Source organism: Cuculus canorus, chromosome 10 (genome assembly GCF_017976375.1).
Source record: "Cuculus canorus isolate bCucCan1 chromosome 10, bCucCan1.pri, whole genome shotgun sequence".
In the NCBI taxonomy this organism is placed as follows: domain Eukaryota; kingdom Metazoa; phylum Chordata; class Aves; order Cuculiformes; family Cuculidae; genus Cuculus; species Cuculus canorus.
Window position 1 is genome coordinate 6,165,124 of NC_071410.1, and position 27,642 is coordinate 6,192,765.

The window sequence follows — 27,642 nt, forward strand, 5'->3', positions numbered from 1 at the left end:
GTGTTGCCATTTGTGCTTCTTGCTGCCGAGTTCTCCATGAAAATACGTGTGCTGATTCTTGTTTCTTTGCTGAGTGTAAGCTTGACTGAAAGACTACTCAAAACATAAAACTCCTAATGTTTTCTCTAATTTCCCTTCCAAAAGTGCCTGTGGCAGCAGAATGCCATTGGAGAGCCCGTGCCAAGTAAAAAGCTCAGCTACCACATGGTGTAGGACATCAAGCTGCGCGGAAGCTTCTTACACACGAGACAGTAACTAGGGGCTGTGAAACACTAAGGAAAAGGTGTTTGAACCAAATATGCATTTCTCTGCTCTTTTGGTACCAAAACATTCAGAGCAGTGGTTTGAAGCAGTCTGACTTGATACTGAAGAGAAGGAAATTACTGTCGTGGTTTAACCCCAGGCAGCAACTAAACCTCACAGAAACGTTCAGGATGGGGGAGAGAATGGGAAGGGCGAAAGTGGGGAAACGTGTGGGTAAAGGTAAAGTCAGCTTCATAGGTAAAGCAAAAAATGTGCACACAAGCAAAGCAAAACAAGGAATTCATTCATTGCTTCCCACTGGCAGGCAGGTGTTAGCCATCTCCAGGAAAGCAGAGCTCCATCACACACAACAGCTACGTGGGGAGACAAACACTGTAACTCTGAATCTCCCCCTTCGCCGCCTTCTTACTCCAGCTTTATATCCTGAACATGGTGTGGAATATTCCTTTGGTCAGTTGAGGTCAGCTGTCCCAGCTGTGTCCCCTCCCAACCTCTTGTGCACCCCCAACCTGCTTGTTGACAGTGTGGTTTGAGGAGCAGAAAAGGCCTTGGCTCTGTGTAAGCCCTGCTCGGCAATAACATAAACATTAAAAACATCCCTGTATTGTCAACACTGTCTTCAGTACAAATCCGAAACAGTATTATTATGGAAAAAATTAACTCTCTCCCAGCCAAAACCAACACAACTACATACCCGACCGACATCCGTTTCTCAAATGAGAAATAGCAGCCGAGCAAGTCAGAGACATATTGTGAGCCCATTCAAACCTTTTGTTGCTGCAATCAGTGCTGTGCAGTGAAAACAAGCTTTTAGAATAGAATTATTGTTAGCTAGGCAATCCTAATGATGAATCTGTTCAGAAGTCTTTGTTCTGCTGCAAAACAGCAATGACTGATTGCAGGTGGACTAGGCTGTGACTATTCCTCATAAATACTAAAACACATTCTTTTGTGAAGTTCAAGGGAATAGGTAGTGCAGGACTGTTTTTATCAGTGAAGTTCAAATAATCTTTTTTTCTCTAAATAAACTATTCCATTTATAGACACGGAAAACAAAGCTTTGCAAGCAAGAGATGCATAGATATGCATCAAAAGCTTGCATTCATGTTCGACCTTTAGAACTTCCTCCTCCATTTATTTTGGGATCCGTGTGATTATCTCTTCAGACCTTGTATGATGTAATACTGTGGTCTATAGTAGCTGCTATAGATGCATTTCCCCAGTGTTAATTTTACTGTATAAAATAAGCTCCAGCAATGTGGTGACTGGTTAATTGAACTATATAACCCTTTCTGGAATTTGTGACTCCAAGCCACTGAACGATATAATTCATCTCGGACTTCTTATTAAAGTCCTCAGTGAAATCGTAAAGTTATAGTGGTATATTAGAATGCAGAGAGTACTTCTTGTAACCAAGAAAGCCACCTCTCCAGTGGGCCTTTAATAAAATAAACGTTTTCTGGTGGTGTAGTGCTTATTTTTAGCTTATTCCTGTTTCAGCTTAGAAATATTGCATCTAGAACAATTCAGAAAGCTGTAAAATGTATTCAAGCAGAGGAGAAGGAGGAGGAGAAGGGAAAAGGTCATGAAGAGATTTAAATGTTAAAGTAAAAATTTAGAAATCAACGTGATTGTTGCATAGCATGACATTGTGATCAGTAGAGTACAGTGGAAATACTGAATTTAGAAAGAATAAACTGCCTAACAGCATGCTCCTGAACCATTTGTTATTTCCTAATTAAGGCTTGTGAAAGGGCAGTTTATAGACAATTATAATAAGCTCAGTGTGGGAGATGTCAGAGTGTAAAACAGACTCTCTGCAGCAGTGGAGCTTTAAACATCTTTAATGACAAGTGGTGGTAGGTAGATGATACAAAAAGACTGTTTTGACAACATGATTGATTGAGATCTTGAAATATATAAGCAAACAAAAAGTGTGAATTCAGCAGGAAACCAAAATTGCATGCTGCACAGCATATAAAGTACAAAGAGAAGGAGGGCGAGGCTTGTGGCAAAGAAAGTTTAAAGACTTATTTGAAAATTAAAAAAAAATCATACTTGGGCAAACAAGCAATTGCTGCTCAAGTCAGGATTTAGCTTAAAAATATAAAAGCAGTTGTACCAAAAGGTACACCTTTCTTCTTGAGAGCACAGTATCTGTCTCGCTCAGTTTAAGGGCAGCCACTTCTAGCACCGAACTTGTCATCCTCTGCAGCACGCACCTCTGTGCTTTACTGCGCCTGGTTTAACATGCATTATATGTCCTCAGCTATCTCCTTCCTCTGTATATCTGTCTTCCTTTTTTAGTCCAAGCCTAATCCCTTTCTTGCACTAGGAAATCTGAAAACCAAAGATGGTCATTACATCTCTTTGGGAAGAGTGGAGCCTTAGGAGATTGTTGAAGAGTTATCTGTATTACTTATTGACATAAAACCTTTTGTAACATTAATGCATACATGTAGGACTTTCATCCATTTTTGACCAGCCTGTGTTTTCCAGTTGATTAAAATGAGAGCACAAACAGGTCAATGCTAAGTGCTTTTTCATATACTCTTTTCTGTTGTGACACGGCCAAGTACACTCTGTGGCAAGCTGCTTAGTTCAGTGTGTGGTTCCAAAGTGTCACTGGGGACAGAGGGGTAAGAACAGGGTGTTTTAGATTATTTCCTCTTTCAGTTTGACCTTTGAAAGATTTGTGAAGCAGATACAGTAGAGCGATTGGGTTCTCTACATTCGCCTCTCTTGGCAAGCTAGCAAAATACCTATATAATTAGTAGGAGAGCCTTTGTCAGTGAGGGAGAGTGTGTGTGTGTGTGTGTTTGTGATCTTGTTAAGGCCACTGTGTTTCCTTGAATTCTGTTCACCACTTCAATATCTGTCTTGTCTTTATCCCACCAATATGTTTAGTAATCTTAACAGATTTTTCCTTGTTTTTCTGCCTTTGCTGCATGAGTCATTGGAATAGTTTGTGACATGCCATGCAGATCTTTGGATGAAATAAGAAACATGCTTCTTGCTACACCTGCATGTGGCTTGACAGTTGAAGTATCAACAAATACTATTTCTGTAGAACCCAAACCCAAATATGTAGCTGTTGGGTGTGAGACTTCTATCACCTATGTCTGTCGTATCACTTACAGGCCACTATTGAAGTTCTTGTCAGGCACTTTGTGTTTGACACTGTGTTTTGTATTCCTTACCTTACTTAAGTCTAATCCATATCTTCTTTTTCTGCTAACTTTGAACAAGATCTCAAAGATAATAAGGGATACCTGAAGGAGTCATTCTCATCGTGGATAGGTTCAAACCCAGAAGCTCTGAGTTTGTAGGAACTTTTCGTAAGTTGGGCTCTGAATACACATTTTGTGAACTAGATCTCACTGGAAGCTTTTCTGGAGTCTCCGCAATTGTTCCTGTGTGTCTTAGGTAGGCTTGGAAAAATGTTATCCATTGTGGCTGTCTGACAAGGAAAATAGGTACAGAGAAGGAGCTGGTGGTACTTTACTTTCCCAAGGGTATATTTTTCAACCCACTTCTGTTTCCCAAATGCTGATGTTTTATTTGCATTTATAAAAGTCTAGAAGAATAGAAGTTATGCAGAATTAGATGTTTTTAGAGGCAGTTGACAGAAATACAAAATTGATCAGTATTACCTCATTTCCTACCTTCTCTGATCCCACCGTACAGGATCAAGGAGTCAGCCACTGAAATAAAAGTGAGAAATTCTATGTTACAAAAAAGCTTGTTTATGCTATATTCACAATCTGGAATTACCTAAAAGAAAAGGCCATGAAGGCAACCGTTTTCAGAGGTGTTCAGGAAGGAGGAAAATAGCTGCTTTTTTTTTTGCAGCTGTTGGTCAAGTCTAGGATGACTACAGGAATAAAATATTGCAGCTGGCCAAGGCTCAAGGTGGAATTTTTAGCTACCTGTCTACTGCGGAGCCCTATATGGCTGTGAGTGTAATACAGAGATGGAAAATTTGGTTTTACCTTTTTCAGATTCATACGCATGTGAAAATTAGTGAGTAGGCACTACCTGTTACACCCAGCCATGTGTTTTTCTTCTGCAACCTGATAGTCTGAGGCAATTTAACAAGTTGAATTGAAATGCGAGGAAAGAACATAGAAAATGATCTTTGTTTTCCTTGTAGCTATTTTTCTGTCCTGTTTGCCTAATGTAAACCCATACATCAAAGTGGCACAATCGTGGCACCCGAATCATATGTGGTACATTTTGGAGCTCTGCACAATCTTCACGGCAGTTAGCAGGTACAGTACAAACATGCCATTACCGAGCAGCTTGTCAGTGTTTTGTAGAAGAAGGTAACAGAATGGAGAGTATCAGAGAGATATCAGCCATTTAAAATTCCCCTTCTAATAGCTGAGCTTGCTTGATTTTTATTTCTAACTGTTGATATCTTTTCCCTCTTTATTCCTCACAAATCCCTTCACTCCCCCATCCCCAAGTTCACAGTATCTCTGGCAGAGGCAGGCTGGGCAACCAACCAGTCGAAGCTGTAGAGGCTGAAGGGTACAAAAGGAGCATTGAAGTGCCTTTGCTTCTTTGGAAGGGACTGTCTTAGTTCTAGATTAAAACCTTCCAAACGCTTCCCACAGTTTTACATGCTGGCTGTAGCAGCTTTCTACACACCTTTGGCTATCTTTATTTTGGATCTGTAGTTGAACCTGTTAAGCTGTTGAGTATAGTAAAAAAACCAAAGTTGCTGAAGGGTTGGTAACTTCATTTAACCTTCCCTGAGATAATGGCCATGGGGTGTCTTGAAGCACCTCGATTGTCCTTCAGATACCGATAATGTTAGGAAAGCAGGATTTTTATTAAATACAGTGACTGATTTTTCCTTTCAACAATGAGGTCTCTTTCATGCTGTGTCATTGTTATTATTAAAGGTCTGTCCGTCCTGCACAGTGTATGGCTATAATCTCTCAGTGGAAAAACAGTCTGCTTTTCTACTGTGATATCACTGTATTCATCCAAGATTATTTTTTTTTTTATTTCTACCTCCTGTTCTTTTGCCATCGCTTGCCAGTATTCATAAATATGTGTTATCAGCTCAACCTCTCAAAATTTGCCTGGCAGAATGCATCTTTCTTTTCCAAAGGTCTCTATTTAATATGAACCACGCTCCAATCATTTCCAGCACCTGTTCACTGGTTACATGGTGCATCAACAGCAATTTTAGAATTCTTCAGCAGCGTGACAGCTTGAAATTGTCATTTCTTTACGTACACTAGATGCACTGAAATCATGTTAGTGCAGTTGTCATTTTTCTTTGTACTCAAACATTAGATACGTTTTTGTGCGCTGAGATGGGCGGTGAGCAGTTTTTCACTAAGCACCACACTCAGTTTCTAGGAAATGAGAAGGGGTCTTTTGCACAGGGCATATGTCAATGGGTATCCGTAGCAAGGGGAAAGCTTTTTGAAGTGGTAGATATGGACACTTCATCTTAGGACACAGACGATCCTGCCACATGAAGGACTTTTTGAAGCACTTCATTATAAAAGGTGGAATATCATTACCTTTACTAACAGGGATCGAAAGCAAATAATGATTTTGGTTTAATGTGTGTAGCACTAACGAGCAAGAGAGACTTTTTACTCAAAACTGAAATGAAAATATAAATTATGTGATAATCACTAGAGGTAGCATTCAAATAATTTTATTGTTTTAACATGTCACTTTAAGAGTATTTTAGTGTAATTGGATGAATGAAGTGTGCATGTTCTCATGTGAGGGGTTCCAGGAATGATTAGGTACCAACATCTCCATGGTTTGGATGGCTCAAAGCTTTAGATATTAGTTTTATATCCAAATGTTCATTGACACATTCTAGATAATGTTGGAAGGGTTTTTATTTGGTTTCAGCCATTTGTATTAGCAATTTAATGAGTCCCCAAAACAGTCCATGATCTCACTGTGCAGACTGCTCCAAGCACTGAGGGAAAATATCTGCCGTGTATCCCAGGGAATTTACTACCTGTGCATAAGACAAGGTAACTGGTGAATTCTTAGAGATGAAGCAGACAGTAAATTGAAAGTGGTTGCAGTGAAAAATATCGAGCTCGTCCACCTACTTATTGAAACCTTGCAAGGGTTTCAGTGTACATTTTAGAAAGTGATGCTTTAAAGATTAACTAATGACATCATTTTCTGACTTTGGTTTGTTTAAGCAGTGCAGTGCTCACTGCCTTCAGCCAAATCTGCTGCAGGTACAAAGATCTGCTCTGCAATGAAACTGGTAATGAGCAGGACCGGGGACTACAGGGTGGCTTCTCAGTCACCTCTGGGAAGTGAACAAAGGGGTTTGATGGTGAGGGAAGCCACAGTGTTAGTATTTGCCTTGTGTTTGATGTCAGCAGCAGAATAGAAATGGGATGGTCTCCTTTCTTCTGTAAAGGATTAAATTATGGGTATCCTTATAGTATTTTGGCAGGAAGTTGTGGCCAATCCAGACTACTTCTGGGCCTTGTGGTTTCACTACTCGTAACTAAAGAACGATAAATTCTAATGTTATTTTAACATTTCCATCATTTTTAGAAATAACTAGATAGAATAATTGTAAATATTCTTCAAAATACTGATATAAAAATAGTTTCTTGTTTCCATTTTATATCAAGCATGATAAAGAATCAGAGAATGAGTTGTGGGGAAATAAGTGCTTTTGAAGATTGGCTAAGCAGCGGTAGATTAATCAGTGTTGTTATAATGGGGTGTCTTACAGTTGTGTCTCATTTTTTAGAAAAGTTTGTATGACTTCGGTTCTATATCTGAATTTAGATTAGTACGACAGTGCTCTGTTCTATATCTGTAATACTCCAATCCTACAGTTATACAAAAGCTGCATAATATTAATTTAGATTAATTATTGCGCAGATTATGTCACTATCAGCAGTTAAGTTATGTATGAATTAATTTACCTCTCTATGTTAAGGTTATCACTAGCACAGTCAAGTAGGTCCAAGAAATAATACAAGAAATACATTACTTCAGTTTCTTAAGCAGACAGTTCAGGTCTTAATTGATAGGCCATCATGGTCAGCTTGTAAGGGGACCTCTGATGGTGTGATGATGCTAGAAGAATAATTTCTAGTGCTTACAGGTAATTTCTCTGCCTCTAGCTCTCTCATGACTTCTCTGACATGTACGAATGACATAGCCGGTACTCATATTCAGATGAATCCCAATAACTCTCTCTCTTCCTGACCTGTCATCCAGTTTCTTGAACTGTCACTTTGAAATCATTTGTTTGCTATTTTGTCACTATCTGAATGTTACCACCTTTATAGCTGATCTTATCATCCACTTCCTCTACCTTTATCTCTACAGTGTTGATACAGTCATTCCTTACTGTCTATCTTGTAAATATTATATTAACTCTGACATTTAAAATGGTTTGGTTTTCTTTCCTCTGTTCTATTCATATCTTACCCTCAAATCTGTGTATTGACTTAATTATACTCCTCCAATCTGGGCCTCCTTTGTTATCCCTATGGATGTGCAGAAATCATTTTGTTTCCATTTCAGTTGTTCTTTCCTCCTTTTATTCTCACTCCTCCCATAGATTCATCAGTACTCCTCATCAGTGAAAACTGTCTGCTCATTCTTACACTCTTTTGTTGTGCTGTTTCACTTGATCTATTCATCCCTCTTCCTAATATGACCTTTATTCCTTTATCTTGGTCTGTGTCTGAGATAATTAGTTCATATCTGGAACGATCTTTCTTTCTTGTCTATTGAGTAACTTCTCTGTTTTTCATTAGATTCTTCCATACATTCTCCCTTGAAAATCAGGTCCACTGAAATCAGTAGAGACACTGAAGTGACTCTAGTATTCTACAGCATGTCTTAAGCAGTCTTTTACCTTTCCCCTATCAATAACCCAGATACTGATACTTAAGCTATTGTCCTTTATCAAACTGCCCTTTTTTTTTTCCTGTATACAGTAGATTAAAAGTCTTTGAGGAAGAATTTCAGTCGTTTAATGTACAATAAACATGGAAATAAATTTTATTTCATCATGGAAAGTCTTTCAACACTAAGGAAAAAGACATTTAATTGTGTTATTTTATATTTAAATGGACACAAAATGGAGAGAATGAGGAACAGAAGGAAAATGTACATTATTGAACATTAATATTTTACTCTAAAAGAATTAAATATCCCAAGGAAATAACAAAAACAAGTTATTTCTTCCAGATGATAGTTAAAGTTTGATGAAATAATAATAAAAAATTAATCTTCTGGTTGAACAAAACCACTCCATATGTTGTTAAACATGCCTAAATTTGAATTCAATTTTGTTAGTTTTCTGTCTCAGGCAACTGCTGTTTATAGGGATCAATTGTCTACAAATAAAGACCAAGACATTCCCTTTTTGTGTGATCATCTGTAATTTTTATCACGCAGTTTTTCTTTTGGATCTTACTGCTGTTCAAATCTTTGAGGGCAAGACGGAAGTAAATGGCAAAACAGAACAAATCCATGTGTGAGAAGCATTTGTCTCTATGTTCATGGAACCTGTTGTACTTAAATACTTAGAGATTAAACACTGATTCTTTTTTGAAAACTAAACTGGTCCATTTAGGAATATTGTAACCATGGAAAAGACACCTTATGGATCTTAGAGCATTGTTTTATATCTTATTTGTATTTTTCCATCTGCCAGTGCAGCTGTGACAGTGCAGCAGAATGACATTCTTGCACTTTGTGTTCTGCATCTGCTCCATAACTCTGTTTATCTCTAAACCTTTTTGTTCTGTGCCATTCTTCACGCTGTCTGTTCTGCACACTCGTGATCTTTCTTCTGTTTATCATTCCTTGCACTCTAGTATGTATTATCATATACCATATCCTTCTAAGTTCATTCTTCACATATGCCGAGATTGTTGCAGCTGTCTTTTTTGCAATCTTTTGCAGCAGACTCACTTCATGTCCTAGACCTTTTATTAAAACTTATCTTTTATTTCTGTTTTCTTGAAACCGTCATTATTCCTTCTAACAACCACTTTTTTGTAGCTAGTACCATTTCATTTCATCTAGCACCCAGGTCATTCTCTCTGTGTCCACTATTATCATATCTGTCTGTTAGTAGTCATGGTAAATGCATGATAAATGTTCTTTTGGGGAAATTTCTCATCTGCCTACTCTTTTGTTTTGCATAAACTGGTGATTTCCCATGTATATCCTTTCATTTTATGTGCCATTACTGCAAGATCTACAGATTGCTATAATGTTCCTGCAAATGTCTGATATGCTGAGTTCATGTCATAATTCCTGATGCTCCAGCTTGATGCATTTGTCCCTGTATCAACTGCAGGCTTTTTTTCCCCACTCTTTCTGCTGAGTGGTAAATACAGCCTTTTTGTAGCTGGCAGTTACCATCTCAGGAGGTGTTCCTTTCCATCCAGTTCATGTGATGAGATATGTGCTTAACAACTTGTCTTTATGAGTATCCCATGTATCTGATCTGGGCCCTTCAACAGGCTGTTCTGGTGGTGTTTGCACTAGGATTTTAGCTTGGTGATAGATTAAATAGAGGAGCATTTACACACTTGTAGACCAAATTTCACTTTTCACTAGAATTTGTCCCTGTCAGATGTGATGCTCGGTTGGTAAGGTAGCGAAGGCAGGATCAGCTGGTGTAACCTTGCATGGTTGAAGCTCAACAGAATTACTGAAAGTTCAGCCAGCCACAGGATCAAGAACTAGCAAAATACCCCTTGCAGGTTTGTGCCTTGATTTTCAGCGTGTGCCCACCCTGAAGCTAAGGATTGAACCATTCCATTGCTGTATTTGCTGTGCTTCGGGGCCGCGTGGCTGTAGAAAACGTGTAGTGACTGCTGCACAGCCAGCAGGTACATCCATACGGGTCAGAATACCGTTTGCTTGATTAGAATGTTGGAGGGCAACATTGAAGATTCAGCGGCACTTAAGAACCCAGGCTGGGACTTGAGCTTTGGAGAGAAAAAAAGTGTTCCCTGGTATTATTCACCATGCAAAGACAGTCAAAGCAGGTGGTCACTTTATACTCATTTATGCGTGATATATCTCTCTACATCTTTGTAAAGGTATCTTCTAAGAAAATAATGCATGTGGCAAAAAGCCAGCCAGGAGAGCAGCCAGAGGAAAAGTTGCTGAAGCGCTTTGATTCCCCGGCATGAATATTCTAAGTAGACAGATACACGCTAACTTTACCTGCTACCTTTAGCACACACATTTTGTTTCAGCTTGGTACTGTGCAGAAAACATTAGATGCTTTTGACACTCCTGCTGCCCACATTACTTTTAACAACTCAGCTGTGGAAGCTTTTTCAGAGCCTTGGGGTGTTGTACTTCAGTATGTTCATTCTTCTCAACTTCTTTTTTTAAACAAGTTTAATGAAACACATATTTAATTAGCAACACACTAATGAATAAATACAAACAGATATGCCCCTGTGCGCAACGCTGTTGAAGAAAAATATCAGTGTGAATATTAAAAATTAAAGCCAGCATTACAAAAGGCAAATATGTTGAATAAATAATGGCTGCCACTATTTACAGAGCACACGAAACAAGAAGGGAACCTCCCTTATTAAAGATGAGGAGGTTGGGGGGAAAAAATACAGAAAAGCTGCAAGTATCTGCAATGAAATTTTATTGTACACATTTTTTTCTCTCTTTCATTCCATCCCTTTGGGACATGGTCTAGTTCTTTTTATTACACTTGTGAATGTGTCGAGCAACTTGCAATACAGTGGATCATAGCTTAGGTGTTGGATGGTAGAGGATGAAGAGGCAGTGCTGCTTCCAGTGCACGGGCTGATTCTTTCAGCCATGTTACAGCTTGGAGCAAAACGCTGGCTTAACTTTTGCAGATGTTTCTGTTCTTAGTATGTACAGATAGACATTTAAGAATCTTTGAGACTTTTTGGCAAAGAAGAAAGTATGTATTCAAGCTATTTTTGTTTCAAATTAATATTATTTTGCCCTTTAGTTTCGCCTATTTTCAGTATCTTCAATTCCTCTTCTAAATTGTGTTTAGTGACTTTGTGCACTGAAGAGTGTTTGATTTCTTGTGGTTTATGGGTAGATCAGTGGTAGATCAGACAATTTCTTCATTGGGCCAATTTCAGACATATTTAGTATCTAAAACTACTCCTATAATCTCAATACTGATAAAACAATTATCATTCTGCAACACATAATTGCAGAATAGGCTATAGTTTCTAAGGAGCTTTAGAGAACTCCAGAGGGAAACATACAATAGAAGTATCAACTGTTTGCTAGTGTTTATAGGAGTGATTCGCTACCATATGTATTTTCTGCTATGATACTGAGGTTGGGAGTAATGATAAATGCATAATGCAAGGCTTTGTATAATGCATTAAGTATTTAAAGACATTCCTATAGGATCGTGGCCATCTATTTCTGAGTTCTTCGTCAAATTGTGTTCCACATCACTTTTTTTTCTTTTCATCCTGAATTTTAAAAACCTACTCTTTCAATATAATTATGATCTGTACTCTGCCAGCTTGTGTCTAACCAAACTCTTTGCCTTGGGGATTTGAGGATGTTGAATACATAGTGCTGTGGAACAGCAACGCGTTTTCTCTTAAGATTCAAACATAAAAATAAAAAACAAACTAATGATCAAGAGGTAGTCTCACACAGACCTTGAGAATTCTGTAATGATTTAGAGACATATTTCTCTTTTACAAAATCAAAATATATCCCAAACTGAACCCAGCACTCATCCTCTAAAAGTGCTGTTTCTTCTTCATTGTTAATTGATAAATAAAAAGCTGTGTTTGTAATAGTTACATAGTTCATACATTCAAGCGTATATTCAGTATTTATTCCCATCACCCACTTTCATCTGTGTAAGCAGAAGCCTTTCACAACAAGAGTCATGGATAAACAAGAACTAGCAAAGGTTGTTCATGCAGTAATATTAAAAGGCAATCAAAGTATATAATTCACACTATGGCTTGAACAATTTACAGCCATCACACTTCATGTACCTGAAAAGCTCCAAATTGCAGCTGACTTATTGTATACTGTGCAAGGAGTTGTCTGTTTTTTCCCATGCTGGGGGCACAGCATCTGCACTAATAGGCTGCCAGGCTGTGCTGTTCGTGCAGCCAGGTCCACTTTGTTTGCTCTTACCCCTCTGCTTTTCTTCTTGCTTCGGGGCTACGGGTGAGCGCACACCTGTGTGCTGTTGCTGCTGAGAGTGGAACAACACACTGCCAGGATGTAACCCCAGCCAGAAAGTAGACACCACACAACCCCTTGCTTACTCTCCCCCAGTGGGATGGGGGAGATAGTTGGAAGGGTAAAAGTAAGGAAACTTGTGGTTTGAGATAAAGATAGCTTCATAGGTAAAGCTAAAGCTGCACATGCAAGCAAAGCAAACCAAAGAATTAATTCACAACTTCCCATTGGCAGGCGAGCGTTCAGCCATCTCCAGGAAAGCAGGGCACCATCACAATTAATGATTACTTGGGAAGACAAACAGCATCGTTGCAAATGTTCCCACCTTCTTTCTTCTTGAGCATGGAGTCTTTTGGTGAGGAATATCCCTGTGGTCCGTTAGGGTCAGCTGCCCGATATTTGTCCCCTCCCCTGACTCTATGTTAGCACCACTCAGCAGTAAAGAAAACGTCCCTGTATTATCAACATCATTTTCGGGTCAAATCCAAAACAGAACCTCATACTAGCTACTATGGAAAAAATTAACTCTATCCCAGCCAAAAACAGCACAACACCCCTAGGCCTTATTCCCCTTTTCTCCAGGCCTAGGAGGATAAAAAGGAAGCACCTCCTTCCTAGGTTTGTGGCTCTGATGGCTGCTGCAGTTTTCTTTGAATGCAATGAGGTTGTCTAGAAAAGAGCCATGTCTGTAGAGAATGAGTTTGTGTAAAGATAGAAATTAGAGGAGACTTTCTTTCCTTAGTGCAAGATCAAAAGGAAGGACATGGACATAAAATACAGCTTTGATTGCATTGCTGCATTAATTCTGAGCTGACTAATTTAGCGATTGCTGATCAAGAGTGGTGGTTGTTGACCTTTCTGCATGACCTTTCTTTTTTGTTTGTTTGGGGTTTGTTTGGTTGGGTTTTTTTTAATAGGAAATTCTATTGAAAGATAATTAAAAATCTTGTAATAGATTAAGGCAGCACTGGGCTCTCACTGTTTGCCTTCAGGTACTGCAGAGATAGACCAGAGCTTAAGACCTGAAAATCCCACCTGCACTCTTCCTTAATGCAGTACTGCTTTTGAACGCTGTTATGTAGTCACTGTGGGAGTGGAGATCGTTCTCAGGATCACAGTAGTGAGGGAACTCAACCATGAGACTGTGTCTTTATTAAGCACAGGTCCACACTATTAGAAATCCGGGAGATTGCCTGTTCTTTTAATGAACTGTATGTTCACCTTCAAAATGATACTAAAAAACTATTCAAAGTGTTTCTGCCCAAAATATGGAAACTTTCTTTCAGTATATTTACCAAAGTGGTCAGAATGCCTTGTGACTACAAAAAAAAAAAAAGGAATACTTTATGATTTCTTATATGTGGCATAGCCAAAGGGATTTCACATAAAAATATATGTGCTGAAAAGAAATATGACAAAAATATTCTTCTAAAAGCTCCTTGAGGAATATCAAATGGATCCACTGATTCAAATGTGAACAACATTTTCACATTGGTGGTCCATTAGTCCTTCTTTTTCGATGAACCTGGAGATAAGACATTACAATGCAGTCTGGACACGCTTTCCCCTCATCTTCTGTTACTAAGCAACTTCAGTGAAAATGGAAAGACGAACTCACTGGTATTGATGTGGTGGGTACGAACACATCCAGGCTGCAAACCAGCCTGTTGTCTGTAGAAGGGATAAAAAATTATCCTTTGGAATAACAATAAAATCCCCAATCAACCCAAGCTGATTATGCTGTAAACTTCTTTGCTGTTTCCCCTGTTTTTTGTTTAAAAACATAAGACAAATCCAGGGAACATTGCAGTCCAATACTCCTCCAGTTTCCTCACCACCTCAGACAGATGGTAGATGAAAAACTGGAACGGGATGTGTGCTGGAAAATGCACTATGTACCAACTTGTCACCTCTCTGCTCCTGCCACGGCGATGCTGCCGGTGCACAGAGGTGTTCGCTCCGAATTGTGTAGGTTATTCAGTTTATCTGATCATCAGGATCAGATCAGCAGCAAATCACAATTCTAAAAGACCGTAATGGGTGTAAAAAGTAAAGGTATTGCCAGAAAAGAATGGGAAGGGAAGAGTAAAGTGGCTCAGTGTAGGAATGGAAACTTTTAAGATGTAGTAGTATACAGCTCACAAGTCAGATTGAAAGCCTGGCTAAGAGAATTGGGAGGTAAATACAAGCATTCCCTGCAGTGCTTTATAGCTTCACTTTAGAAGGACTGGGGAGAAACAGAAAGATACTAAATGAATTGAGAACTTTAATCAAAAGGACTAAAAAAGAGATAAGCTGACTAGAGGAAAAAAAAATGCAGGTTAGCAAACAAAGAACAAAGAGAGTGTTTGAATACAATTATGAAGAAATAAGGAATAGAAATAGGGCACTCATGCAGACAGAGAACAGGGAGGGAAGGTTGAGCAAGACAGGATTTTTTGAAGATCCATATGGAGTTGTACAGAAGGTATCGGAGGGAAAACAAATGCAGAAGTTCATCTGTCTCTGAGAACCTAATTGAAGTGATGGATGGAAATTGGGTCAGAAAAAATAACAAAATCCTCCTTCTCTTCTTCCCAATTTTCCTTCTCTTCCTTTAATATTTATGTGTGTTATTAAAGAAACATTTCTGGAAGGCACTAAGAGCAGAAGCTGTGAGTATCCCTGCAGAGACTACCTTGCAAAACGTTGAACATTTGAGACAGGCTTCCTCCAAACGCAGAAATGGTGACTAAACTGCAAATGACAATTTGAAGATACGTGAGAAAAGCCAAACTCAGATAAATGACAGTGCAACCAAGGTAATAAAGGAGACATATGAAAGGGCAATGAGAAAAAGCAGCATCTGCCTGACTGGGAAGGAAGGAAAGAGAAGCAACAGCACTGCAATATATAGCAACGTGCCACGGTCAGGGATTGACATCACCAGCAAATGAATGCGAGAGTCTCTAAAGCTGCAATGGACTGATCTTACACACCTCTGGCTGACACCCCCGTGGACTCGCTCTGCCTCGTTTATAGTGTGGCAGTAGGAACATAGTTTGTCATGTTAAAGCAAATGAACAAAACCCCACCTTTCTGAACTGAAGAGTAAATAGGATATTGACAGTCTGTTCTTAGAGAAACATCTTCTAGAGTGGCAGTAAAAAGCTGTTAAATGGATTTGGTTTGTATCTTAAAGCTGTAGTTTGACAAACGTTTCTTCTGGTGGCAGTACCAGCTTAAGCAGTGTGTGTCCATCTCCTTTCCACCCCATCCGTGATGACACTAAACTGCTCAGTGGTGCAGGTGGTAAACCAGCTCAGTGAAATTGTAGAGCACACAAGTGATCCAGCTACTCCATGAGAGCTTCATTGTTTTCCATTATGGAATTTCTCTCTGTTGACATGCTGTTGGATGTTGAGGAGTTAAAAAATTCATTTCATTTTAAACCTCAGTGAAGCAGGTTGGTTTATCAGCTACTGTTTTTTTTTCATATTGATTAGGGAGTAGTTACACATTGTTTAATTTTAGGATAGCTGAGGAAGTCAGACTCGTCAACCAAACCACTGAAAAACACAGAGAGGTCCAATTTACAAAATCCTTGAATAAAGACTTCACTGAGCCTTGTTGCAGATGCAGGAGTAGGATGGTGGGTAGAAGAGGAGCGTGTCAGATCTTAAGAGCAGTGGGTGCAAGCACTGCCCCCAAAATAAGCTTGAGAATAGTTTCTTTTGACACAGGGCCTGAATGGTGATATGGTTTTGGTTTCTGAACAAGAAACTCTTGATCTTTTTTAGGATTCATTTTTCCCATTTGGATTTACAGAAAGAATTTTGTTTGTACTCTTGCTGTATAGCTGACTCTTTCTGAATGTATACCTCGTTCATACAAGCAACTCTGTCTTCCAATGGAGACAACTCTGTGAAGCCCAAAATACTGCGTACCTTCCAGAGTCAGTAATTTATGATGTGCTTATTGACATACTTTATTTGAGAGTCAAGAATGCTTGCTCACTTCCCAAGGATAAGTGCTTTATTCACACCATGGGGACTTCTTGGTTGTGCTTCTTTCTCTGCAGTCACTATTAAGATATCTTTACTTTGGTATTCTGGATCAGGGTTATAAAATGCTGCAGGATTGTTTCTTTAAGGCAGTGTGTAAAATGGCCACAATGTCTTATAGCAGGTGACTTTCTGACAGGCACCACTACCTGATTTATCTTGTGATCTCATGATGAAAACTTGGGTTGGCAACAGCAAAGAGAGGCAAACATTCAATTTCTTGCTCACCAGGTAGGCTTTATTCACATGCAGGCTTTATGCCAACGATAAGAGGTTGCAGTTGGCCAGATGGAGTTTTAATTCAGTCTTCTTCAGTCACCCAGGAAAACCGGTGGTAACACCAAGAAAAAAAATCTGGCAAAACTGGAAATTCACAGTACTTTAAAAAAACTACATATAAAATAATATGTAAAATGACAACATAAAAGCTACAATAGTCCCTGGAGAGTGATTTCTAGCTTGGAAGATAAAAATGGTTAAGATCTTGTAAATACAAGATTACTCGATTCATTGCAAGTAGTTCAAAATTGCATTAATCAAGAGAGGTAGCTGTTGTGTAATGTCATCGTTTCAGTGAGAGAGCATGTGGCTGTTTGTTTGTTTGCTTGCTTTTCTTTTTAATCAAACACACAAAGTTGGGTGAAACAAAGAGATTAAGAAGCAAGAAACGAACAATGAAATTATTAATAGGCTAACAGCAGGCCCACTACTTTTGACGAGCCATACTTGTTCTCTGCAGGTGTCAGATGATCTGATTTAGGCATCCAGTAGATGATTCTTCATTGCTACTCTAACCTACTGAACCAATTAGCTCTCTCATTAGTGGTTTTACCATCATATTCATCTCTTGGAGAGGCCGTATTGCCATTGAAGCTTTTTTAAAGGACGTTAATTGCCTCTACCTGAAGCGCTGCATTTAGTGGTTCTTGCTGCAGCCAGGAAAAGGGGGCAGTCTGTCCCAGGCCCTGATGTGTTCTCCTCAACCTCTCCCCACTCACTGTTGGTTGAGCAGCTACGAGTATGTTCTGTACAGTATTGTCATTACACTTGCTAGTAAAAGACTACGAAGATGCTCTGATTTTGAGTAATTATTCCCTCTTCATGTGTTTCTTAACAAGGTATATTGAGCATACTTTTACCTTTTAGACTCATATTTCTTTTTTTCAAATAAAGTTATTTTGTACCACGGTACACACACAGTTGACAAAGAGGTAGTCTTTCCGCAGTGTGTTGTAAAGTGTCCTGTAAGATATTACCTGCAGTCTTAGAATTTCTCCCCCCTCACGTTTTACTCTGTTCCTTGGACTCACCTTACTGCCATTCACCTTCCTGAAGAGCCAGGAATTTCTTATTTTTCTCTCTTTACTTGGAGGATACTACCCTAAAAATCTCATGTGAGATTGTTCGTGGAACTAGCAGAGTAATGGAGGTCAGAAGGGCATGGAGAGGAGAATAGTCTCTGGAAACCCTACCTGTATTTCACTCACTAGAAAGAAAAGTACAAAATTGCCTAGACCAAGAGCAGTGACATGCTGAGCAGGCTGATAAGGGATAAACATCTCCACTGTCACACATCAGCTGGGAGGGAGGGCAGGGCCAGATGAACACCAACCAGCTGTGGTGTGGCAATTGTATAGACACTTTGGTGTGTGCTGCATGAGGAAGCCCTGCTTTTTTTCCTGTGTTCTTTGGCTCCCAGACTGATGCCACTACCCTGCTGGCAGATCAGAATTGGCTAACGTCTACCAGCTTGGATTAGTGCAGGTTTAACAAGTTACTGCCCTTATCTGCCCACGTAGACATGGCATTAGTTACCTTTTTCACTCTTGGATCCCAACTAGCTTGGTAAGGGTTCTGTATTCAACCATAGCACTGTGTTTTGCCACCTGGGTGTACCTTTTGGGTTATTTAACTTTGATCAGTGGCATTCTGGCAATAGGAAGGGAAAATTATGCCCATCAACCCCAGTCAATACAGACATATTGTCCTATCTTCTGAGGCAACACGTCTGAACTTGAGAGGGAGAGGGATTTCACCGGGGTTTGTGCCTGAGTGAGCAGGACAGAATTGGGCCACCATTTGTAAACAGGAGGAAAAATAAAGGAAACACCTGCTTTAGTTTTCAGAGAAAGATTAGTGTTTGTGATGGACATGTTTTTGCAAGGTTAGTCTGGCAGGTCTCTGCAGACAGCACTATCCTCCCCTCTGTCCTTTACATTTTCTGTAAGTATTTCAAATGAGTTTGAATGTCTCCGAGGAACTGAACACTCAGGAGCAAAAAAACATTTTCCTGCAGATCAGAAATGACTAAAATAGCTTAGATCTGAGAATAAAGAGCAGCCTGTAGTTTGTAACCAGGACTAGCTGACTGCTGCTGGGGCTGGAGCCAGAGCAAGGATAACAAGTACATGTGGTCATTTAGGGGGAAGCAAGAAATCACCATGCACCAATACATGTTTTCAAGCTCTATTTTGGGATCGTCAAGAGTTTCGCTCTTAGCAGCCTAGGCATGTCTATTGATTTGCATGCTGTGGTTTCTGCTTGACAGATATGCTGTAGATTTTGGAATACTTACAGCTTAAAAGAAAACTCAAAGCAGCCAAAGAAAGCAATTCTAGTGCTGATCTCGCTTTAGTCTTCTCAGGCACAGTTACTATCACAAGAGGAAGAAACAGAAATAATGATATCAAATCAATAGAGAGAGAATGATTCAAAAGAAGATTGTAGTGTATGAGGATATAAGAGAAAGGAAAATAAACTGGGAAATGTGCTGCTGCTTATGGGAAACGGTTTGGATGAAATCTTGATGCTCTCTGCATTTGTATGAAGATGGGAGGCAGGATTTGGCCCTTGATGATTATAATTCTCTCTTCTCGGCAATTTACTGAAGCTTTCAATGAAATTATTTCTCAAAAATAAAGATGTGTGTGTCAGTGTAAACACTGTGATCAGTTAAATGCTAACTAGCATAGGTTTGTGAAGTCTCATTCGTTAATCTTTCAGACTGTAAGGGAGAAGAAGCTTTTGAAGTGCAAAGTATTATCATCATCATTATACATTGATAAAACGGGTTTTGTGCCTCATTCACATGTGAGAATGCTGAAAGTGGCACAAGGGTGCTAGATCTGTGCCAGATCCTGAGTCTCTGCTGGTTTCCCCATATTCACCTCACTCAGAGAAGTCTGAAGGGGTGACAAGATTTCTGATGTGCAATGCCTTGAATTTCCCTCTTTACTTTCATACTTTCTGTGCTTGAACCGCTATGGCATCTGTTGACTGTTTTTAGATCGTTTCCATTTTTTGAGGGATGTCCGGCTCAAATACAATGTGATATTATTTAGATGCAGTTTAAAAAACTCTCCTTTCTCAAAGTACTTGTATGCAAAGAAACAGCTACTTATGACTGGAAAATTAGTAGAAAGGGCAGAGACCACAGTGATGGGGACAAGAGATACAGGGAATTCATGCACTGATGCAGTGCCATGAAGGCAGCTGAGTGTGCTCTGCCTGCACTCCTAGTGAGCCAGTCAACAGCTCTACAACCTGGTCACAGATCCTAAACTGTTGAGTCCTGCTGGGGGTTAAATGATATTGACCCAGGTTCAGTGGTGTGCCATGTAGACGTACACCAGATATGAGTATGATCACTTCCTATTTTTCATTTTTAAATTGCCTTTTGTTAAATGTATTTAAACCAGAAGGTGAATAAAAATCAATGTCACTGATTCATACGGGTCACGCGTCTTGGCTGATACGAATCGGCCAGGCAGACCAAAAGACAAGCAAGGTACATATTGGATCCGAGTCATCGGAGACCAGGGCTTGACCCTCATGATCTCTGAGTCTTATACAGAGTAAGACACGTGTAGGATGGAATATTTTATTAATGAGTGTCGGTTTATCTGTCCTCTCTGCTTCTCCCTACAGCTGCAGCCCTTTTTCACCCCTTTCACTAACAGCATTCTACCAGCTGGAGGATGGCCTTGGTTTTGATAGGGATAAATGTAACCAATGGCTTCTAGAAACAGAATATATGAGGCTGAAAAGCTAGAAAACTGATTTGATCTTGCCTCAAACCAGAACACTTTGTGATACCTTAGAAAGGATCTTTAAGGCAGACAGATAAATACCCTTACAGCCTAGCCCAGGGAAAGCACCCTGCATGCGGGGAGCGATGTGGAGAAGGTGACTTTTTAACGAGCTGGACATCTCTAGAATACGTGCAGGCGTGTGTGCTGGGTTTCCACAGTGCTCGTAAAGTAAACTGTGAAATTCCAATGTCTTGTATGAGTCGAGAATGACCTGTTGCTGTTTAAAACGTTGCACTTTTTCCATCTGAAACCTCTGTGAGTCCTTTATCTTTATTCTTAGAGCAGAAGTAGCCAGCTTTTGAAAGCACTACATCATAGTACAGCGTAGCTACCTGGAAAGGAGAAGTACATCAGAGAATCATACTGGGGATTTTGCCCCTCATTTTTCTTCTCTTCTTCAGATAAAACTTGAAGATGTCAGGCTTCTTAGAATAAAGCTATGAACATCGGAGGGGACAGATAAAGGTATATCGGCTGAACTCCCGCACAGCTATCTCACCCCCCACTGCTCACAGGGAATGTTAAGAGAATAGGCTCTTATAGGCAATCTCAATTATCGATAAATAAGTGGAAATCGATGTTTGGCCCTGGAGTTCGGTACCTGAAAATGCCAATGAAGTAAGTGGGGCTATAAAATCACCGACTTAAGATCTATCATTCTGAAGAATCTGTAAAGCAGCATGGTAGAGGGACAAGGCGTGCTTATCTCAAGGGACAAGAATGAGTCAGGAGAGCTGGGAAGAAACAAAACTTCTCCCATGGGGATTTTCAGAGAAAACCTCGTTGAAAATATTCCTGAGAAATAACTTTCTTCCTGTACGAGAATTAAAAAGGACAGGGGATACTGAGAGAAGGGGAAAAACTTTTCCCATTTGTGTTACTTTTTTTTTCCATTTGCTGGAAAACTATGTGCAATTACAAAAATATGTTTTCTTGTGCTTGTTTTTTTTAGTCAGAAAAGCTGCAAGAAATTCAAAATGTGAGGAAAAACATAGCCTCAGCTTACTTACTGTTTTCCATGTACCAAAAGATGCAAAGCATTCACAGAAAGCGTAGAAAGATATGTTTTCTGTAAATTGTATTCTCACTTCTAGAATTTACTTTGCCAAAGTTGTTACTTCTGTATGAAAGAAAATCTTCTTTTACAAAAGCATTTTATTTTGTTGAAAAACATTCAACCAAATGTGGTACTCAGGAATGTGCCAATCCTCTTTTCAATTTTTTAACTTCATAATCTTGTTTGTTTGTTTGTTTTACCTTGATTTTAAGGTATGCTTTGCTTACCAAATTAATTACATGGTTTGCTCTTCTGCTTTGTATGATTTTGCCTGAGCTGCTTGTTTATTAACCAACCCTCTACATAGCCAAAAAAAGATAAGACAAAGCAGAACAGCTTAGTATTTTGAAAATAAGTCAGACCTAGAGACAGTGACTAAAATGTTTCACTCTAATGATGAGTGAGTTGCATACTGATTCTGTGGGTGACAGATCTCTTGAATAAGATGTGTTTTGCATTCTGTACACAACAGAAATTTAACTTTAAAATCTCACAGCAGCTCTGTTTGTCTTAAAAAAAAATGTTTTTCAGAAATCTACACAGTCTAGAAAGATTACTGAGATTTCTACCATAAACTCTCACCTGTTCTTAATAGCTATCAGTACTGATTCCTAATTTATGCATGCTGCTCAACTCAGAAATATTTACTTTTATGTGCTTAGCGTGTGAATCCTGACAAGTTAGGTAGTTCTCCAGCAACTTTCAGAAGCTTTGAAAGATCAAGTAGTTAATTAATTTCTGCAATTACATAAAGCCCAGAGATATTTCACAAACTTCTTTTTCTGTATCCTGAAAGAAATGAAGTCATTGGAAAAGCCTCTGCTTCTTGAAGTAAGAAACACAAACCTACTTTGATACTGGAAGCATATGATAGCTTGCAAAAAAATGGCAATAATAATGAATTTTTGATGTGTCAAATAATAATAAAAATATGCTTTCATCTGGTAATCTAGAAGTCATGCACAACCTCAGTTGATTGACACTCATGCCATGTAAATGTTATTTTGTACGGAAACTATATTTTCAGCTTTATTCTTTTAATTTTGCACACCCAAGCGTGAGAGACATATTCAGAGGAGATGTACTACTGCACTTGAAGTCCAGCTCCCTGCTCTTTGGCTTTAACTGTTATTCAACACACTTAAATAAAAACATTGAAATATCAGGCATTATTAGTGCTGCAAAGTTATGCTGTTAGCATGACTTTTGGCTGATAGTTTTCTTACTGCCATGTTAAAAGCAATGCATGTAAGTGCACTTGTTTGTCTTCTAGAAGACCTTGGCTGCTGATGCTTGATGCTTAGCTGCTTTACCTGACTATCAATTTACTAAAAAAAAAATAATCGTTAGCTCAAAATTCAAAGCTGATGGTTGGAGAGAAATGGTAAATCTGGTTTGACTGCTATTTGTGGACCACTGAGTCGGTGGGTTTGGTGACGATTTATTTTTTATTGCTTTGCTTGTATTTGCTTGCTCTTTTTTTTTTTTTCTTTGTAGGTAGGTCAAGATAGAAAATAAATCTCAGGAAATTTCCAGGCAAAAGTCCCCCCCAATCTGCCTGGGCTCGCATGAGTAAATGTACATCTGTGTAGAATGAGCACTTGGGTTAGGAAGGTGGTAGAACGCACAGTGACTCAGAGGGTGCTCGGGGGCTCCTTTCACATTAGTGTGTTGTGTGACTACCACAAAATTGCCATCTTGTTATTTGTCATTTTCATACCCTATAGGTGTCTTCAGCTAGTGGTAAGAGAGATCTGTCAGCAAGCAGGTTCAAAGAGGAAGGTTTTGTGAAGAGGAACTAGTGTGACTGAGCTCATTTAAACTGTTTGCAGATTGTCTGAGGAGATCAAGACTGTTATGGATGTGTTTGTTCAAACTTGCTCAATTAATAGTTTTTATTTGATCTGGGGGATAAACTGTTTGCAGAGCAGTTCAGTGTGAGTGTTCCATCGATTATTTGATATTCTGTGTTTATCATTAGGTTTACATTCCTGTGTTATATACGAGATGCAAGATTATTTGAGAAATGCCTCATCTATAATGTGTAATAGATCCTCCATCAGGGTAATGAGCAGCAGCCCTCAGAGTTCGATAAGAGGAATAGTTAAGGTATTCATGATCACATAATAGAGTTATAACTGTGTAATTTAGCTGAGTTATCTATGCAAAGAAATGGGTGGACACTCACAGTTTTGTCCTCTTAACTTTTGTCCGATTGCCTATATCACATGGGAGCAGGAAACGTGGATAAGTCCCAAGGGGATAAGGAAGATTTCCCCAACAGCCCTCTATTTTTCTACTCAGGATGAAAAATGACTGAGCAATGCTAGAAAGCACTGTTTTTTCTGCTTTCTCTTCCACTGGGAAAGGCCAGAAAGTTAATATTTCATTACAAAACTTCAATAGTCCCTGACTCCAACAAGAAAGTTTGCTACAGGGAGAGGCAGCACAACTCTGGGCATTGCCAGACCCCAGCAGAGGAACAGCCTACGGAGCAGCACAAGGAAAAGCACAAGGCTATTATTTTCTGGGAGAACAGCACAGTTAGAGTAAAGCAAATTATCAGTAGGCATTTAACCATTCTGGAGACTATCATCTCCACACAAGTATTTGGATGCTAGTGTTTCACTTCATAGCTCACTCTGCTTGAACCACACAAACCTTACGGATACAGTCATGCGTTGACAAAGGAATGAGGGGGAAAACACCACAGAAATGCACTGTATCGTGTCCCTCATATATATGTATGCATAAATACACATACAGTGGCATGCTTGGTAGAGAAATGGGTATCTCTGTGAAGTCTGGAAGTCTGGGGTGAGCCTATGTGTCAACAGGAAAGTGTGGCTAATGTGTAATTCTTCTGTAGGTACTATTTATGCCAAATAACTTTAAAGTTAGAACTAGGTGCCAGCCTGAGTGTGGGAAAATCAAGGTGTATATATTTAGCTTGTCACTGCAGCCTGCATAGCCCAGAAGAGCAGAATGAGCACAAGCATTGGCAAGGATTTATAACAGGTGTTGGTTTTAATGTAAGTTCTTGCTGTGATTAAGTATCTAGTGAAGATCAGGGTTGGAGTTTGGGGAAAAACGTGAGCATTAAATTATCACGTCTGCTTTTATGTTCTGTGTGACTTCGAAAATGGGGCTGATGGTTCATTATTAGTCAAAAGAAGCTTAACCAGATAAGGGATAGGGCTAAAAGTGGGGAATTACACATTTATACAGTACATTTGTGTTATTCAGCTACACCTAGAAGTCAGAGTACAGTTACCAGTAGGGACAAGAGACTGACATGTCTTCTTCAGCCATGTCCTAATGTCAAAGAAATGGAACGACTAACAAGTTTTCTTCTCTGCCTTTTTCTTGCTGATACAGTTACATGTTAAGTTAAGGCTGGGATTAGGTCCAGGGTTAGGGTTAAAAAAAGCATATGTGACTTAGGGTTTCTGTTTGGACAGGGAACAAAAAATGAATTAAGTAATTGCTATTAGCCGCCTAGAAGTGACTAGGAATGGGCTGTCTAAAAGCTCACTTATGTCAATCGGGTTTATTGCTCACATTTTTGGAGGCTCAGAAATGTAGAAGAACAACAAGGCTTATCAAGAATGAGTTCCTGATGTTTGGTATTTGGGTAAGTAAAAGTCCCTCAGTTGCGGCGAAAGCTAAGTGTAAGGGAAGTCTGGGGAATCAAACATTTCTAAGTCAAATTTATTTCTGTATTCTCTAAGGCAGGGAAATGCAGGATGAGTTTTCATTCATCTTAAATGCATGATGTTTGAGGGGCTGATATGAGCTTCCATCTAGCTATTGGGTCCCTGATATGGTGAAGGTTAGTGTTAGGGCTGTGGTTGAGGGATTATGATTAGAGTTAAGAATTTGTGAACAGACACATTTCTGAATTAGGCTGAATATTCTTTTCTATGCCGAGTGCAATAGGATAAGTGAGGTTGTCAGCAGTGATGAATGACAACTCTTTGTTTTTCTTCTGGATTCTGCTGTCCTGGGTATAGTTAAGACTACTGATAGGATTAAGGATAGAGAAAAGACGTATTTATGAATCAAGTTTATTGCCACAGTACTGCTGGTTTTCTAGGATAAATATAAGTATGGACTAATAGATAGTGTCTCTTTTTCATCAGAGACAAATCATCTGGATTCCGATTAGGTCAACAGTTGCTTGAAGTTAGATTTGAAAAAGAAGAATTTTTGAGTTAGATTTATTGCAGTATTCTCCCAGTCCATGAAATCTAGGGTGAGGGCTGAGTTCTTTGGAAGGAGTAGCTTGTGTTTAAAATCCCTGGTATAGTGATATCTGTGGTTAAGCTTGAATGTCAGTCTAATTTTGCCAAAAGAAGTGTTTATGAGTTTGCATTGGGTAAATTTGGATAGTTTTGTGTGAGTGATAATGTCAATAACGTCAATGATACAGACCTGTTTTGCCTAGTTGTCCTCTTGAGTGAGGTTCAGCTACTTAAATGACTGGGATTAGGATTTGAGGGGAAAAGAGTTATTTTTGATTACTGAGGTTTATTGCACCACCCTTCTGGATGCAGATGTTAAAGTTTAATAGCAGTGCGAAGGGAGCATTTGATGTGTTGATATGACACAAATTTCCAGTTAGAGCAAAGAACAGAGTTAGCATTAGGGCAGCGTTTGGGAAGGAAATATAAGGGAGGAGTGGTTTGTACGTAGTTCTAATTTACAGTCTTGTTACTTGAAGATACGTAAAGGTAGAATGAACCTGATGTTGAGGTGGGATTGGGAATAGTTCAGTTTATAGCTGGATCCTCTAGGCATTGGACAGTCATTTTATGGTCTGACGTAGGCAGGAACAATGATCTGTATTTTATTTTGATGAAAGTCATTTTTGTGCCTTTAAAGCTAGGAGTACGCTTCAGTTAGCATTAGTATTTGGGAAAGAAGGGATTTAAAGTTTAAAAAATGTTTCTCAATGCTGCATACCCAGAAACCTAGGATGGATCCTAGTACCAATACTGATGATGATGATTTAAGTTTAACATTGGTCTAAATAATTGATTGAATAAATGGATTGAGTAAACTTGAGGGCAAGGCAAGGGTTCCATAGTTGCTTGGGTTTTAAGGAAGAAAAAATAAGGGATCTGCTTGTACTCCTGGACTTTCCAGGTCCAGAAGAGCTGGAGGACAGACTTGGAATAGGCTTGATGACAATGGCGAATGTCATACTCTTTTTTTTTTTTTTTTTTTGTTCTCCCCACAAGTAGTTGCAGTGTTCTGCAATCCATATATGCCAAGTAAACCATCCTGTTTGGCTATCTGCAGAAGAAAGCTCTGAAAAAGAACTAGATAGTGTAATTTCTTGGTTTTCATGATCCATGTTTCCCTTTATTTGTTGGAAACAATTACTCTTCTACCTGAAAATATGCAAATTTGTGGGATGAATAGGATTAATTACAATTCATATCGAATTGCTGAAAGTTCTCAGAAATCATTTTAGATATTTCAGTATTTTCTTCCTACCCTGTGTCTGTACGCTAGAAAATAAATAAATAGCTATATGTAATATACTTAGTTTTTACACATGCTGATTACTGTCTCAAGTAAACAACAACTTTTTGTTATTTTAAAGAAAACTAGTATTTTTTCCTCCTGTTCTTGCACTCAGCGTAACAGAATTTCTGGAGGACAATTTTGCAAATGCTCTGCAGTTGGTATCCATTTAAAAATTACGTTGTTGAAGACTGACGCAACAACAGAAAATTCATCTGTGTATTTGAAATCCTATCTGGTAGCTGCAGTTAGCAAATTGACAAAATGAATATCTAAAATAACGAAATTTGTCAATAGTTTTCAATGTAGAAGCACAATTCTTACAATTCTCATTTGTTTTGGGTTTGGGTTTTTTTTTTACAGTATTCAAAATGTTGCAATAATTAGAAAATGTATTTTTTTCTCAGAGTAAGCTACAGTTAATCTTGTTGGAGTG